The following is a 17,831-nucleotide window of genomic DNA, read 5'->3' on the forward strand; positions in this document are numbered from 1 at the left end:
ACAAACTAACCCAAGCTTTGCAGGGTCTAATAGCTTCCTAACACCACTTATTAGCATTTTCAAAATGCAAGCTGTTTAACTATCATTAGGGAGGCATCAGTGTTACCTAGAATTCGGCCAGCTGCAGTCATCAATCTTGCTAGGAACTCCGCATATGGTTCTGTCGACCCTTGAATGACCTTTGTTAATTGAATGTCAGCTCCTCCTCTATCTCCTATTGCCTTATTCCAATAGGCACTATCGACTTGATCCTGCTCCAGAAACCACTTACTAGTGACACTAAGGGTCTCTACAAATCTTTTAAGAATTTTTCTTACTAAGAGGAACCCCAAACTTTTTTAGGAGCACTTCCAGGGAAATAACTAACCGCCCCTTGGACATTGAATTGCCCATGAATCCCAGCTACCTACCCTTACTTGCCAGCTCACCACAGCTGGTCCTTCAGCGTTTCCTTCGTTCTTTTTCATGCCCCACGTTGGGCGCCACCTGTCCCGACCCGCGGGATTCGTAGGCACGAAAAGAGAAGGGCTGAGGATTGAAATGAGGGGCTTGAGACAACTTGACACTAGCGGTTGCTTCTTTATTTTCTCTTTTCCTTCTCTTTCTTCCCTGGCTTATTCTCTCTGCTCCTCTCGCAGTACCCCCTTACTCTCTCGTGGTTCTCTTCTTATATCCTGGTAGCTCATCCCATCGTACCTCCCAGTCTTATTTGATTAACAGGAAAAACCTGTGATTTCTCAGAAGGCAAAACGGTAAAGCGAAACTTAATTGATGGCACGTGTTGCACAACTCTGTGCATGCTCCGGACAATGGGTGGTTAGTGCAGCCTATGCAGATGGGAATGAAGCCAGCAGGCGAGGCGTGTTCAGGAAGGGACATGCAGGGTTTCCATACAGACCTGAAGCCCAACAGTGGAGCTGTCAGAGAGGGATGGATCCTTCTAAGAACAATTAAGACAATTACCAAGAACTCTATCAAGAGCACCAGGGCGTGGTCAGAGGGTCACCTCCTGCAGCCAGGAAGGGGTATTCTTAAGCTGAAGGATACAGGCTAAGTTTCTGCTTGCCACTGCCAGCTCCTGCCTTCCTGCGTTGTGTGCCCCTGACGCCTCCCCCACACTGGCCTCGGTCACAGCAGGAAAGGGATTCTCAGCCCCCAAGGAATGTCCTAACTTGCCTCGTTGCCCAGGGAGATATTAGAAAAGGTGAATTATCTCAAACTCAGAATAGGTACTGGCAACAGAATTAATGCTGAAGTTGCGCTGGAGGGAGGCCAAGTTGGGGTACCCACTGCTCAGGATGCTGCCATTGAGCTTGAGGTTCTCCTTATTGGCGCCATGCCTGCCAGCACCACAGGGGGGGGTGGAATCTTTGTCATGGAGCAGGTGGAAGCGCTTGGCTGTGGAGGAAGAGCCGCGTGTCTTCTTACAGAGCTGTGCACACATGTACAGTGGGCAGAGGCTACAGAAGAGCCCGTGGTTTCCGCAGTCTAAGTGCCTCAGAGACCGGACACTCACCACCTGCGTGCCCCTCCTCCGAGAGTGCCCGACCATGTCCAGTGACCCCGTGACCTTGCTCAGCACCCACCGAGGCCCAGGCTTTGCACTGAGCCTGTGTGACCCCAGTGCTTCCCACTACACGAGCAGGCCCAGAGTGCCCCCACTGCAGGCTTGAAACACATCTCTCAGCAGCTCCAGGGTAACCCTAAGCAGGAGTAGAAGCCCCCCAACACAAAGGCCAGGCCACTCACCTTGCTGCCAGAGGGTGAAATCGCGACACCAGGGAATGGTAGATCGTGCCGCTGAATGCTGCTCTTGGCCATGGCGTTGGACATGGTGGTCATTTTCAGCTGGGAGAAGAACAGAGGCGGCTGCTGTACGAGGACACTGCCCAGCCCTCCACTGAGGCGTGAGTCCAGGCAGCAGCCCAGGAGTGCCAGGACGACACGCACGAGCCTGCTGCTCCGCAGCACCAGGGCTGCCCAGCTAGCGCTGCCCTTCTGGTTCTCACCTGCACCGTAGCCGCCCTTCACCCCTAGGCATGAGCCCAAGGGAAGTGGAAGCACAAAGACAGCGCCGCAGTTACCCAGCGCAGCCAGGACACTGACTGGCCCAGCCAGGGACAGGCTGTGCATCTGCGGAGGGGCCTGCTCATAGCGGGATGCTGCTGGGCAATAGAAGTGAGTGACCTCCTGACCCTCTGACCCTGGCAACAGCAGATATATTCAGCACACGCCGTGAAGAACAGGAGAGGGGGGTGCACGCGAGGTTCTGTCACACTCCAGAACATGCACACGCGCCACGATAAGAGCAGAACTGGCTGCAGGAACTGGAAAGGGGGGTGCTGGGGGCCCTTACGGGTGAGGGAGATGTTCACCGTGTGGATTGAGGGGAGGCGTAAATGTGACAGAATTATTCAAGGAGGAGGCAGATGAGGCAGCACAACGCAGGCACCAGGGAGAAGAGCATGCTGTGAAGGAACAGTGGTGTCTTTCCCACGGTGGTGCCAGCTTTCCATCCACCAGCTGATGTCACAAGGAGCAGATGAGTTATCCAAGACACAGACACTGGGCAGTCAGTGTGAAAGGGAGAGCATTTGGAACCCCCAAGAATTCCTCTAATCTGCTGGGAGATAAATGTCCTCACAGGAAGAGTCCCCAGAAAAGGACCTAAGAGGCCAGGGGACAGCAGAAGGCTCAGCCTCACAAGCATCCAGGGAATGCACAATAACGCCAGAAGCTCCTGCTCTGCACCCCTTGAACACAGGTCAAGTCTGAAGAAACCAGAAGCCGGCAAGGGCAGAGCCACTGTGCTGGCCCCACAGCCATCAGGCATCAGACTGGAGGAGCAGCATGGCTGGCACCGAGGCCCCTAGAATGGGCTGGCAAGTGTTCTCGGGGGTCCTCTTGGAGGCCATTACAAGTGCCTTTTAAAACTTTCCCTATAGGGGCCTCCCTGGTGGCACAAGGGATTAAGACAATTTATGAAGCTGTCCGCAGCCTCTGCAGCACGAGTTTGATCCCCACCAGCAACACATATGGTGCAGCAGACCTCTCCTGTCTCCCCACTGCTCCTCTCAGCAGTGTACTTAGGTCAATCTGCCTATTCTGTTCCCCACTCTGTCTCTGGTGAGTCCTCTCACCCCCCTCATCTCTGGCCTGTACCCCAGCTCTTATAAGCATAAATAAATCTTACAAAATAAAACCTCCCCTATGTCATAAAATACAAGCTGAGGTAGAAGAAGGGAATTAACATTCTGCTTCATCTGTCCAAGTGAGAAAATGGGAACCTAATGCCCCCCTTGAAGCACAAAAGTCACCTTTCACAGTCCTTGGGTGGAGTTGCAGCAGCCCTCGAGCCTCCAGGATTAGCTGCAGCCTGCCCCTCACCCTCAAGTGGCCTTCATGCCCGTGGGGAATCGCCTCTGAGGACACAGGGCAAAGGTGGCCAAGAGGCCTGGTCTCAAAAGCCCCTTCTGAACAGTGGCTCACGGAGCTGCACTTTACCTTACGTACTTTGCCGGGTGTGCTGGGCAGCAGTCCGCAGCGCTTGCTGGTTGTTCTGGGTGCACCGCCGTAGAGCATCTTTGTCTCCATCTGCTTCTTGTTCTTCAGTTGCTGTGTGAACATTGGGCGCAATGCTGACCAGTCCCACAGGAGAGCGGGTCTGGGGCAGGGCCGGAACCCTGGGCCCAGAGCTAAGAAGGGCTGCGCTGGCCCCTGAGGCTCAGGGCTACATACCTGGCTGTCCCGCCCTCTGCCCAGGTTGCATTCACTTACTCTCTCCTGCTTGGCTCCTTCTTTCTCTAGCCGATGCAGCTCCCGCTGCTCCATCACGTACTCCATGAACTTCTGCCCATTCACCACAAATGCCTTTGAATGCTCCTGTTCTCACTTTTCAATCTGTGCCTTCAACTCATCTTCCAGCTGAGAGCAAAAGCAAGGCCACACGTGAGGACAAATGAAAAGCAGCTCCCCTGCCCCGGGAGGGTCATTGGCTCAACTCCAGCCTGGACCCGGTGGCGACTCAGGGCGGAAATCAAAACAAGTCTGCTTCACACTGAGGAGGGGAAAGGCGATTGTCGCCAGTCTGACACTAAGGTTTTGGTGCCCAAAGTCACAGCAGCCCCAGGGAGGACAGCAAAGCCAGATGGGCGAGTGCAGCGGCAGCAGCACCCCCGGCCCGAGCTGCGGTTCCAGTTCCCACCATGGCGGCTGCGAAGAGGCAGCCAGTCCTTCCCGGCTCCTCGCTCGCCTTGACTCTGAGGATCTCAGAACAATGTGAAAACCACTAGCGCCTTGAATGGCACAGAATTCAGCACGTGCCACTTTTTCTTAGAAAAGTCCTGAAGCCCTCAGCACTTTAAGAAGTTTTCCTTTGTTACTAGTTCAACTCTGCCCTCCTCCCACGCCCCCAACTGAAGTCAGGGTGAAGGCCTAACCCGCCGGACTGCAGAATGTGCTTATATGGACATCAAGGTAAAAACAGGGTCCGAGGCTGAGCCCTGAGCGGACGTGGCTGGTGTCCTTTGAAGAAGAGAGTGGATGTGGATGTGCACAGAGGCGGCCATGTGGAGACAGGGGTGGTGTCCGCCATCAAGCCGGGGAAAGAGCCTCAGGGAAAGCAGCCCTGGCCCTTCGGCAGTGGTTTTTGAAGCTTAGCTCATTGTTATTCTTTCAGAAGATTTCCTCCGCGGTTTGTAAGTCGACTTGGATCTGAGGCTTTTCTCTGTGAAAAATACATTTCAGTTAGAGCAGACCCTGGGAAAGCCAGACCAGTTACTTCTTCTAAGATTCCTTGCTCTCAGAAAGATAGCATTGTTGGGCCTCCCTGATGGTGCAGCCCTGGCCCGCAACTTCACCTCACAGCTGTTCCTCGGGGTGGGACAAGGCACCCCTGCTGTTTATCAAAGTTAAAAACCCCGCCTGGGGTGAGCTGTAGTGCAGCCCTTACAAACTGATGGGGCCTGGCTCTCCACACTTCCACAGGGAAGGCTCGAGGCCGCCTTCTTGTCCTTGCCTAAGCTTTGTCTTTGAAAAGGCAGTTTTAGGCCACATGTTTCAAAGCAAAGACACACCGACAGTCAGGCTTCTTCTAGCCAAGCACCAAACACCTGACAACAGTATTACCTTAGGGAGTGGTTTTTGAAGCTTAGCTCATTGCTATTCTTCTTTCAGAAGACTTCCTCCACGGTTTGTAAGTCGACTTGGATCTGAGGCTTTCCTCTGTGAAAAATACATTTCAGTTAGAGCAGACCCTGGGAAAGCCAGACCAGTTACTGTGGAACCAAGCTTAGCCAAGATTTCGCCATTTTGTATATCCTCCACCTTGATATGTTAGTCCTTGTCCAGCTGCATTCTGGAGATAGTTTCAGCAGTCACAATCCTCACTCCACTTGGTGACAAAAAAGCAGACCACCCCAGCCGCCAATGAGGGCAGTCCTGTCCATAAATGGGACAGCATCTCTAACCGTCCAATCAGTTTGAAACTGTAACCCCGCATCCCAAAATGCCTTTGTAGTAGCCAGTGAGTAATTGCCAGCTTCTTTCAAAATTCGTGCTGCGTGTGACCCTGTAATAGACCCCTGCTTCCACTGTTCAGGGCTCTCTCTATCTGCCACTGCGTTGGTAGGTGCTGTGAGCCTGGAGTCGAGCCCGTAATAAACTCTCTTTTGCATTTGCATCAGCTGTCTTTGGATTCTTGGAAGCTATGCTCGCCGAGTCTGCTGATCTTGGGCACAACGTTTGGGGGCTCGTCTGGGATCGGCTAGCACAGACCCCAACCACCAAACAGCTGAAGGGAGCCATTAAAGCACGCAGGTGAGTGGTGAGGTTTTAGTCTGCAGACCTGTAGTATTGAGTACCTATATTTGTATCATTTGTGCTCTTTACCTATAGAAGTACTGAGTACCTGTATTTGTATTGTTTGTGCTCAGTTCCTGTGGAATTGTTTGCAAACCTGTAATTTTGGTAGCCAGATGCTTAAGTGGACGTGCTGGTAGGTGTCTTGGCATGGACCAGGGGAGACATCCCCGGACCACCTGATTGGCTATCCCCTGTGGGGCAGCACTGGGGTAGCATTTGTATGGGGCCCATTTGAAAAATTTGTTTTTTGGTTTGTTTAATGTGTTTGTTCTTCTTAAAACTTTGGTGTTTGTCTTTACCCAGGGCCTCTGATTGGTTATCCGTACCCCCTGTGGGGCAGCACTGGGGCAAGTTCCCCTTTTGGGGAAAGTTCAAAAAAAGCTAATTTTGTTTTGTTCCTGGTGTTTGTTGTCTTTGTTGCATTTGTGTGTTCATAACCATGGGTCAGGCAATGCCTACTCCACTGTCTTTGGACACAGTCAAGGCAAAAAGTAAAATGCTGGGGACTAAAAAGACACCACAGCTGGCTGGTAAGAAACGCTGCCTCTGATCTCAATGAGCAGCTGCCTGGACATTTTCTCCAGTGTTGAGATCATTGGTATATCTCTGCTGCCTTCCAGCTGTGGGGGAATTAGACTGTCCCTTTGTCCACCTTAAAAAAAAAAAACAAAACAACAACAACAAAAAAAAAAACAACTGCTGAGTTCCTTTGCACTTGCTAACTAAAAGGTTCAGCATGGCAAAGAAAAGGAGAGCCAGGCTGAATTTCTCAAGGGAGAGGAAAATTTATTGCACCCCTGGCAGACCTCAGGGACCCAAGGTGGGGGTTAGTGAAGCCATGTATAGTGGAGGGGGTGTGGGGGGGCGGGAATTTGTAGGGTGGGGGAAGGTTCATTGTCTGAATCCTGTAGGCAGGCTTCTGAATTCCTGTTCCCAGGTGGAATTCCTGGAAGGCTTTTGCATTCCGGCCTCCTGCATGCACCTTTCACTAAAGAGCTATAAAAGGTGATTTTTGGTTGAGTAAAAACTTCTAAATTGCTTATTGAACCTGTAAAAGTTTAGTTTCTTATTAAGACTAATTAATTTCTGATAAGAGTCTGAAAACAGGTAGTCTGTAAAGGAAGATCTTATTCTTCCTCTTCTCCTGTCCTCCCCATACAAGGTCCTGAAAAAAAAAAATTGTCTTTTGTCTTAAAAATGTGCTTGGTCTCAGTGAGACAGAACTGAAACAATGTAAAGCCAAATTATAATTATTTAAAAATACAAACTCAAAATGTTTTTCTTATTTAAGAAAGTTAGTACAAACTGCTTAACTGTGAAATTGTGGTCTCTGTAGTTTCTCAGTGTTTTTGCAAATATTGGTAAAAATAACTGTTTCTTAAAATTAGTGCACGTGGCCAAAAAATTCAAATAGAAATTAAGAAATCTCTTTGTTCTTGCTTTTTGCCTCTGAAGAATTAATTATAAATGGCGCCTATAAAAAATCCTAAATTTTGAGATTGCGATCTAAAATTGTGGTAAACAAAAACTAATTCAGAATTTAATGGTTTAGAGCATACATGCCTTAAGGTTTAAGTCTTTTTTTTTTTTTTTAAATTGGTGCTTTGCTTTGTTTAAATGTGTTTACTTGTGCTGTACAAGAAAAATAATATTTAACCTGACCTATGCTAACAAACTTACTTCTAGGCTTTTATCTAAACTTCTCTTGATAAGATCTTGTTCCAGAAAGACTGATCTACTTATCTTTTCCCCTTGGGAAAAACAATTTATTCTCCCAGTAAAGGACTAGACTTATTTGCAAAATTCAAAGTAACATCTAAAGCCATATGGACAAGTTACTAAAAAAATGTATATGGTATTAGGTGTCTATTTTTTTTTCTTTTCTTTCTTGCTTTTGTCAATCTATCTGTAACAGGGTGGTCCCCTGGAAAGGGGGAGATTCCAGGTTCACTGCCCCACCCAAGGGAGGGAGGAAGAAAGCAGGATGAAGATCCAGAAGACTTGAAGGAGATGCATGGAGCCTAGAGACAGGTGAAGAAACTGCACTAGCCTTTTGGTCATAGACTGGGTGACACAGATGTGGGTGAGACCCGTGGAGAGGAGACAATGGCAGCTTTTATCTTGATTTTGATTTTGCTCTTTTCCTTCCCGGCTTGTCTGGTTGTTTCTAACCCTTTTTTGTGGGTCCCCACTGGAAGATGTTTTAGACTTGTGGCAGGCTTTGGGGCCTTGCTCTGGGCCAATCCCATTTGGACAGAGTTTTACCCACGAGGGGACGGGTAACTTTGGGTGCTTAATTTAAAAAATAGATTCTTTGCCTTTCCTGTATTGTTTCCTAATTGTGTTAAAGTTCCTTCCCATTAAAGTCTTGTATGTTTTGTGTTGATGCAGCTGCTGGCAGAACCTATTTAGAACAGGCAGGTTTGTGGGTTCTGGGCTGCCCCTCTCTCCCTGCCCTGTAATATATCTAGTGCTTGCCTAAGAAAAAAACTTGGTATATAACATTGTTATTGTGGCAACTCTAAAGTTGACTTAAAATTCCAGTTCTAAGGAAAAACTAAAACTAAACTAAGGTTTTACTAAATTTAGTAATCAAAATTTGTTAACCATTTACTGAACCTTCAGGTTTACATTTTGTTCCTTATTGTAAGAAAACTAAGTTTAATGTCATCTCAACTAAAAATTTAAAAAAAATGTGTCTAAGTTGCGCAGTCTAAAGAAATGATAAACAGCTATTACAGTGTCTTACAATGTAAAAATTAAAAACTAGGATGTAATAATTCTGAATACAAGTAAAGTAAAGGTAGTGTCTTATACTATTGTGTGTGTTTTAAATTATTTTCCCAGGAGTCCTGTATGTCTATATTTTGGCCTTGACTCTATAAACTGTATAATGTTATAATTGTATTTAATAGTCTGGACTCTGGTTAAAAATTAGTATAAAATTTTAGCTTCTTAAGTAAATTTAAAAGTTTCAGTTTTGTATTTTATAAAATCCCTTGCCTTTTTGGTAATGCATTACTGGATTTTGGCAATCGCCTATTCATTACTTGGTTAAAAAAAACAAACAAACTATTTTATCCCATGGGCCCCGGGCAAAGAGGTGTTATATGCAAAAGTGTGTATGTGGAAAATAATAGCATTTTAGACACAGGACAGGTAAACAAAATAAAGTAAAATGATTTATATCAAACACCTGTTTTATAGTTAATGCCAGGAATGGTGAAAAACTAGTTAGCTCCTTCACAAGAGAGGCAGCATAATAACTTTTGTGTTTCCTGTATTTTTCTCTCCAGTATTATATGTAGACACTATATAAAAAATTATATTGTTTAATTATTCAGAATTGGGAGAATATTATTCACTGTTTTGGTGTCACTTAATATCCAAGTGGTCTCTAGTCTCTGTTTTATAGAGACTGTATAAAACCTATAACAATGTGTAATTATAATATGTATCTTTTAGCCAGCCTTGTTCTGACATCAGGTGCAGGCTGCGGAGACTAAATCAAGGGCCTAAAATCCTTTTAACACTTTTATTAGACACAGCCTTCAAGGCCTACAGTAATATGGAGGGGACTAGCTAGACAAAAAAAGAAAGGGAGAGAGGCAAGAAAAGGGCCAGTAGATGGCAGTTGCCATCACAGTATTCTGCCACCTCAGAATCACCCAAGGCCCCATGCGCCCTAGGGCATTCAGGACCTCAGCCTCTCAATGGGCTGCCAGCTTGCATCCACTGCCAGCAACCAGGATGCCTCAGCTGCAAAAAGCTGTCCCCAGGGCCATGCCTTCAGTGCCATCATACAGGGCTCTAAAAAAGGGGACTGTCCCACTCTCCAGAGAGGGAGAGGGCCAGCCCAAACCATGGGCCAGGATGGGAGGACAGGCTTGATGGTCAGCTGCCTCTGATGAAGAATCTGGTGCAGGAGAAGACCTTCTCTGAAGAAGCCCAGAGGTGAGACAAGCTCCCCTGTTTACTGTTTATATGGATAAGCCTCGGGTGACCCTAGAAGTGGCAGACAAATAGATCATCTTTTTGGTAAATAAGGGGCACTTGCTCTGCCTTACTCCAATTCTTTGGATTGACCTACTGGTTGACTGTCCCCCTCACTAGTACAGATGGCTAGACTGAGCCAAGACACTTTACAGCACTGCTACCTTGCTCGCTACGAGGCTACTTGTTTGTATATTCTCAGTGGTTAAATAAAATAAAGAATAGCTTTGTGTTTCTTTGTCATTGACAAAATTGCACCAGAATTGTTTATAAAAGTATATCTTTAAGACCGTTTTATAAAACATAAAAATATAATTGTGAAGAATTTTTGTTTGGATGATCATGGTTGGCCAGGTCTCGTTGTGCATTGATGTTGAGCATCAGTTCAAAGGAACTGTTCATTGCAGATTTTGATTGGTACCGGTGAGTCTGTGATTTTGCAACTGGTCTGTTCACATTTAAGAAAATTATCATGTAAAATTTCCATTTTTCTGTAAAAACAGGTGCAATGATAATCAAAGTTTTGATGTCCTGAGTCTTCATCTTGGAGGGTTACCTTATGTTTAAACTTAACATTTTATGTACTAACATTTAGAGGTTCACATTTTGATAACTGCGGTAAAATTATGTATAAAACCCTAAAGCCCTAGACCTGTTAATGGCTAAAGTTAAAAAAAAAATTGTGACCTCCTTACTCTTGCACCTCATCACTCTTGAACTAAAATCTTTTGTTTTTGTTTTTCTCATGCTTGGGCCTTACATCCTCAATGCCTTCACAGAGGCCATTTGTTGCCTGAAGACCATCGAACTATGAAGCCTCCACTGTCCATTCGAGGTCCCTTAGATCATCGCCTGCAGTGGAGCCCTCACTGTTTTCCCTCATCGCCCATTTTCAGCAGGAAGCAGTTAGTGATCAGAATGACGCCCCTTTCCCTACTGCAGTTAGGGGCTCCATTCACAGAAGGGGAGGAGTGAGACATAGGGCAAGTTAGGGTAATTAGGCAGTTTTAGGGACAGTGCAGGAGGGGACCTCTGAAGAGTTTAGGAAGGCTTCAGAGATAAAAACAACTAAAAAAATGCGTTAACGTTGGCCTTGGTTTCCTTCAAGAGATAACAGAGAGTGTTTTAATTGGAGCAGCAGACTCATTTATGCAAGGAAAAAATAAGAAGGGGTTAGTATTAAGACTGGTGGGCGGCAGCCTGTTTTATTCAATAGCTGATGTTTAGTGACCAGATGAATAACTCTGTGACTAGCTAACTGGAGAGAAATCCCCTGTTTGAGCAGAGTAATTCTCATTTGTAACTGAAAATAATACCTTTTGCTGACTAGATAGATGGTTTAGCGTCTGATTTTTAGAGGTCGTGGTCTGAGATGACCCAGAAAAACTCAATGTTTTGTATAAGGATGGCAATTTTTCAACTTTGCTGGACCAATAAACCTGTGAACACATTATGTGGCTGAACATAACCATAATTCTGAGACTGACTAACAGATAAAAGGCTTGGTAGCTGTTGTTTTCTTAGCTGACTAGCCGTTTTTCAGAAAAAAATCCTGGGGGAATGTGGAACCAAGCTTAGCCGAGGTTTCGCCATTTTGTATATCCTCCACCTTGATATGTTAGTCCTTGTCCAGCTGCATTCTGGAGATAGTTTCAGCAGTCACAACCCTCACTCCACTTGGTGACAAAAAAGCAGACCACCCCAGCCACCAATGAGGGCAGTCCTATCCATAAATGGGACAGCATCTCTAACCGTCCAATCAGTTTGAAACTGTAACCCCGCATCCCAAAATGCCTTTGTAGTAGCCAATGAGTAATTGCCAGCTTCTTTCAAACTTTGCGCCACCTGTGACCCTATAATAGACCCCTGCTTCCGCTGTTCGGGGCTCTCTCTATCTGCCACTGCGTTGGTAGTTGCCATGAGCCTGGACTCGAGCCCGTAATAAACTCTCTTTTGCATTTGCATCAGCTGTCTTTGGATTCTTGGAGGTTATGCTCGCCGAGTCTGCTGATCTTGGACACAACAGTTACTTCTTCTGAGATTCCTTGCTCTCAGAAAGATAGCATTGTTGGGCCTCCCTGATGGTGCAGCCCTGGCCCGCAACTTCACCTCAGAGCTGTGCCTCAGGGTGGGACAAGGCACCCCTGCTGTTTATCAAGGTGAAAAACCCCGCCTGGGGTGAGCTGTAGTGCAGCCCTAGCAAACTGATGGGGCCTGGCTCTCCATGCTTCCACAGGGAAGGCTCGAGGCCGCCTTCTTGTCCTTGCCTAAGCTTTGTCTTTGAAAAGGCAGTTTTAGGCCACATGTTTCAAAGCAAAGACACGCCGACAGTCAGGCCTCTTCTAGCCAAACACCAAACACCTGACAACAGTATTACCTTAGGGAGTGGTTTTTGAAACTTAGCTCGTTGCTATTCTTCTTTCAGAAGATTTCCTCCACGGTTTGTAAGTCGACTTGGATCTGAGGCTTTTCTCTGTGAAAAATATATTTCAGTTAGAGCAGACCCTGGGAAAGCCAGACCAGTTACTTCTTCTGTTTCCTTGCTCTCAGAAAGATACCATTTTGGGGCCTCCCTGATGGTGCAAGGGGTTAAGATGCAACCTATGAAGCTGTCCGCAGCCTCTGCAGCACGAGTTCAGTCCCCAGCCAGGGAGCTGCCCATATGGTGCAGCAGACCTCTCCTGTCTCCCCGCTGCTCCCCTCAGCAGTGTACTTAGGTCAATCTGCCTGTTCTGTTCCCCACTCTGTCTATGGTGAATCCTCTCACCCTCTACATTTCTGGCCTGTACCCCAGTTCTTGTATGCATAAATCTTTGAAAAAACAACAGAAAGATACCATTGTCAAGGTGGCTGCGCATACCCCACAGCTCTCAGGGAGGGGTGGGGGCGTGCACCACCGGGTCACCACATGATCATCCCCTTGGGTGCAGGAAAACTACCGTTTCCTAAAAAGTAGGACAGGCTTTAATATGCACAGCTTCACCAGCTCCTTTTATTGGGCAAAGGTTAGCTGACGGGGAAGCCTGCACTGGGCTCGGCGGCAGCCCTGGGCACACTTCCACCACAGCCAGGGCAGCAGAGCGGCTCCCGTGTCAGGGCTTATGGATCATCTGTCCTTCACTAGATTAACCCTCTCAAAATGGATGAGTATAAAATGTAAAACACTAGGCTTCTTAGTAACTTTTCCGGTTTTACCTATTGCGCCTAGTACCTCAGAACAGCAGCGAGGTAAGGACCCAGGAACTACAGGTCAGGTGAGTACTCTCAGAAGGAGGTGATCGGCGAAGTTCACCATCTCCACAGCCTAGAGGTCTCAAGCATGAGGCAGCCACACCCCAGAAGGACTACGTCAGAGCGGGTAGGATTCAGTTCTCTTCCCTGAAAAACGGGTGTGATCAGAGCTGCCTGTTTGGCTCTTACTGCCAGCAGCGCTGCTCCTCCATGCCGTGCTGTGGTCACGGCAGCTCTGAGACCTCACCCTGTTCTCTCTACTCACTCTGGAGTCTTAGTTTCCTCCATAGACTGGAAGGACCCTTCCAGCTGCGTCAGGATGGCATGAACCTGAGTGAATGTCTTTGGAATTCTAGGCCGAGGTACCCACCCTAGTCTGAGGGAACCCCGTGCCCAGACAATTCTCTGAGAAAATTGGGAAAATCAAAATGGTGGAATATGCCAGATGTTTGCCTGACATCCATTCTCCTCTCCTTCCCTGGCACTGACCTATGGCCAAGCTAGGTCTTACAGTTCTCCCTGCTTTGCTAGCATCGGGGCAGAGCTGCTGTGGAGAGCCTGGAGGGGCCCTCGGAGGATGCAGGCTCTTGTCTTCAAGGGGCTCTCTCCCCCATCTGGCACTAAGCCACCCATATGCTGGGGGGGTGCACTCTGGAGCCTCCCTGGACATGGATGAGGCCCAGCTCTTAGTGGTGGTGAAGAAGTGAGCTCAGCAGCCAGGAACTAGATTAGCCACAGCCATCTGCACCACCCGCCTCTGGGCTTCCCTTATGCAAGAAACTTATTCAAGCTGTTGACTCTGGGGTTTGTGCTCCCATATACAAGGGTCACACACACAGGGGTCAGCAATAACTTGACATGATGAAATAGGACCCCAGAACCCAGTAACATGCAAAGGAAACTGGGTGCTGACTCTAGTTCTCCAGGTAAGATGGACAAGGTGGTATCTCAAACTCTAGGAAGAGCCTCCAGCTTTCTTCCCACTTCTGGACGCCTTCAAAGAGCTCTCTCTGCACCTCATAGCAGTTCCTTAACTGCGTAATCTCAGCATTGTGGAGCTGGGGAAGACTTTCTGTGCAGTCCTCTGCAAGATATAAACAGGTATAAACGGGTGCAGCAGTGCCACAGCACCACGGGAGCTTGAAGGCGATGTGGGGTTTGCAAATCTGGACAACAGATTTGGTGGGTGAACGTGGACTGGCAAAGTCCGTGCTAACCCATTCATAATCTTCATAGGCGTCCGTGCTCATCTCCGGGCCCTGCCACGGAAGGAAGACTGCCCGGCCGTTCCTGGCTATGCACGCGAGTCGGCACCCCCAGGCGGGAGCCACAGTGCACGTTAGCACCTTATGGCAGCACTTAGCGGGCCACACTGTCTGTAAACTTGAGGCCCACTTGAGTGCAGGCTCCCAATGAGCTGATGCCAGACAGTGTTGTTTACCCCTGACTACCCTCTCAGGACATGGGCTACACCTGCAGACGCCGAGTTTATGCGCTTAAATCAGTGCACCATTGCCAAAGCAAACACTCCCTCCGGAGAAGTATGAGTAGCCTTTAAAGCCAGGTAGTGAGAAGGGCCTCCCAAGTGCCCTAGCGGGTTAAGGCTCAGTGCTACGGTGCTACCGCTGCTGCTGCGGCCTGAGTTCGAGACTCGGCCCAGGGAGCCAACCCACGTAAGTTGCAGGGGGCCTCTCCTCTTGCCCACTGCTCCCCTGAGTGCTGTATTTCAGTCATGTTCGCTCTTCCTGTGTGCTCCCCGCTTGCTCCCTTGTCTGTCTAATGCCCCCTTGTGGAAGCTGAACTCACAGCTAAGGTGGAGGCAGAGCAGTGTATGGTTTACATTAAACAAATGCTTTTCAGCTGATTTAAAAATACACACAAACATATGCTTACAAAGCACTAAAAAGATTTTGATCATTTTTCCCTTGTGATACACTGATTCACATTTAAGTGCCCTCTTTAGCTGGAATCTCACGTACTAGCTTCATTTTTTGTGCTAACATTTAATCCAGATGTTTTCCATATATTGGTGCTGATAAAATGGAATATAGCAGCTTCCAAATGGTGGGAACTAGCAAGGACGTTCCCTTCCTATCCTCTGTGCAGGGGATGGTATTAGATCATTCTAGGCAAAACTTTGGAGCTAACCCCTGGTCTGTTTCCACCAGTGTGCACTCTCTTTATCTGCCTGGTAGTGAGAGTCAAGCCCTCTTGAAACCCACCGCTCGGAATTGCATATATTACACTTCTGCACCTTTTGGCTCACATAATAAACATTGGGATGTGTGTACACACCTAATTTTAGAAATTTCTCTAGTATCTTTACTTACTGATCCCTTTAAAATGGGACGAATTTTTGGGGCCTCCCTGGTGGTATAAGGGGTTAGGCCGCACACTATGAAGCAATCCGCAGCCTCTGCAGCATGAGTTTGATCCCCGCCGGACAGGGAGAAACCCCCATGGCGCAGCAGACCTTTCCTGTGTCCCTGCTGCTCCCCTCAGCAGTGGATTTCAGTCAGTCTGCATGTTCTGCTCACCACTATGTCTCTTCTGAGTCCTCTCACCTCCCTGCATCTCTGGCTTGTACCCCAGCTCTTGTATGCATAAATAAATAATGGGAAGATTTTCCTTCCTTGTAATAAAAATGACACAGGAGACAGTATAGACACATCTTGTGGATAATAAAAGCCAGGTTTGCTCCCATTGATCTTGGGCACAAAGCTGATGAACTTTCTCAAGTGCTCTCTTGCCTAAGTTTTCTTTCACATTCCTTCCCCCACCCTGTCAACAAAGGGCTGGGTCTTTGAAAATGTCCAGAAACAAGAAACATTTGTTGAACTAGTAAAGATAGCCTCATCTTTATATAAATTCGGTTAGGTCAGCCAGGAACTTCATGGGGCTCTGAGACCACCAGCTTGGGCTCTTGCACCTGCCTGCGGTGCTTCTGGGTTAAGCTGCTTGACACTCACGTGCATTCGGCCCTCGTCTCTCAACACGAGGACTGGGTGAGCTGTTACGGAAGGGCTGGTCATTACACCTGATGACTGGAGCTTCACTGCAGCCAGTGACACACTGCTTCAGAAATCGAGAGATCTCTAATTGCCCAGTGGCACTTGCAAATGCTTATTTGTACAGTAAAGGCAACGTGGGCTGAAAGTTTGAAAAATTTCAGAAGGTGACACACTCCTGAACCAGCATACAGCAGGCCATGTGCGGACCACGTTTCTGTACTAACCATCATAATAGGGAGCGATAGCTTGTCTCTGCTCCTGGCTGTAGAAACACCGGTCCCAGTACTGAGCCAGCTCCACTCGAATTGCCTCAGTCACTTTCTTCATGCTTTGCATGTTCAGTTCTTCCAGCCAATCCACTTCTAATTGCAGCTGAAAGAAAGCAACCAGCTGAAGAGACCTGCACTTCTATATTCACCTAGGTTTGCAGAAGTTTCTCCCTTTAAAATAAAAGTACAACTGGCTTTGTTCCAGAGATAAATCAACCACCTTTGCAACAATATTATACGAGCCACGAATGTACGCAAGAGGTAGAAGCCTGCCACCCTTGCTGTGTCTGTCTTGGAAACAAGTTTGCTCAAGGCAGAAGCTCGTCGGGACATTAGACCTGACACGGGCATGCTCGGAGACTGCTGGCCCAGCAGCACTTTTTAGGTTTCTTACTGCTTCCCTGATCTTGGCCTTTGAACCAGTCATAATGTTTCCCACTGCCTCTCTCTCCTGTGTGGGTATCTGCAGCCTGTCCCAGAGCTCTCGGATCTGAGCACGCAGCCCCTTACACATCGCTTCCTTCTGTGATTTTCACATTTCCAGCTGTTGCAAAGCGGAAATAGTAAAGACAGCAGCAGAGAAGGTAGCCCCCGACCTCCCGCAAAAAAAAAAAAATATTGACCAGCTGATGTGGAGAACAGATCATTTCAAGTGTGTGAAGAGGTGTGTGGTCACGACTTAACACAAGCTGTAAGCTGTCCTTACGGCAAGATACAAACCCCTCCAAATTACTATTGAATTTTTGAATAAAATTCTTCAGTAAACATTATCTAATTCAAGTGGCTGATATCATTTCATCCAAAACTTCAATTTCACACTTTTAGGGACACATACAGTTTTCTTTTGTTCTGTTTGAAATTATGGCTGTATTTAATGTGTTCATTCTCCCTCCTTCTCTTTGTTCCTCATCTAAGACTGAAGGGGTGACAATGCTTCCTCAGACTGCTGGCTACTTGGGCAGCCCCAGACCATCATTTCAACAGTCATTACCTGCCGTAGCAACTCCTGTAGTGTTGCAATGTTCTCTAAAGATAAACAAAAAGCATCTTCATCTTCACACACGACATCTCATTCAAAGCTCGTGTCTGGGGTGTGATCTAATTCTTCCATACACAGTATGATTTGCTTCTTTACACTGACGAACTCCTCACGCCGAGATGCCTGAAAGACAGAAGGGTCACAGCACGCCCAGGATTCAAGCAGTTCTCAGGAGCGTGCCGCCAGCCAGAAGGGTACCTTGGTTTCCCTCAGGGCTTTCAAGTGCTCTCTGAACCGGCTCAGCTCATAGTGTGGCATGCAAAGAATCTCACACAGTTCTTGATCTTGTTCTTGAAGCAGTTTCAGTTCTTGTTTACTCTCCCTTATGTTTTCACATCAGTTCTACTTGAGTGTGCAAATCCTTCTCCAGTTGCAAGATGGTCGTCTCCCCTTCTTCTTGTACAAGACAATGTTTCCTTGCTGTCA

The 17,831-nt window shown here is 47.5% G+C and overlaps 1 pseudogene across 1 annotated transcript in view; it reads right to left on the reverse strand.

Moving 5' to 3' along the window:
• LOC311183359 (protein regulator of cytokinesis 1-like) overlaps nucleotides 1-17,831 on the reverse strand; it is a 94,938-nt pseudogene that overhangs the window by 837 nt on the left and 76,270 nt on the right. Inside the window, exons 4-14 of the transcript in view lie at nucleotides 17,604-17,801; nucleotides 17,358-17,528; nucleotides 16,761-16,910; nucleotides 16,322-16,469; nucleotides 14,034-14,170; nucleotides 12,233-12,328; nucleotides 3,778-3,924; nucleotides 3,505-3,615; nucleotides 1,750-1,848; nucleotides 1,214-1,398; nucleotides 895-940 (exon numbers count right to left, since the gene is read on the reverse strand). The product of the transcript in view is annotated as a protein regulator of cytokinesis 1-like (transcript). The remainder of the gene's footprint in view (nucleotides 1-894; nucleotides 941-1,213; nucleotides 1,399-1,749; nucleotides 1,849-3,504; nucleotides 3,616-3,777; nucleotides 3,925-12,232; nucleotides 12,329-14,033; nucleotides 14,171-16,321; nucleotides 16,470-16,760; nucleotides 16,911-17,357; nucleotides 17,529-17,603; nucleotides 17,802-17,831) is intronic.

Source organism: Talpa europaea (genome assembly GCF_964194135.1).
Source record: "Talpa europaea genome assembly, chromosome: 1".
In the NCBI taxonomy this organism is placed as follows: Eukaryota; Metazoa; Chordata; class Mammalia; order Eulipotyphla; family Talpidae; genus Talpa; species Talpa europaea.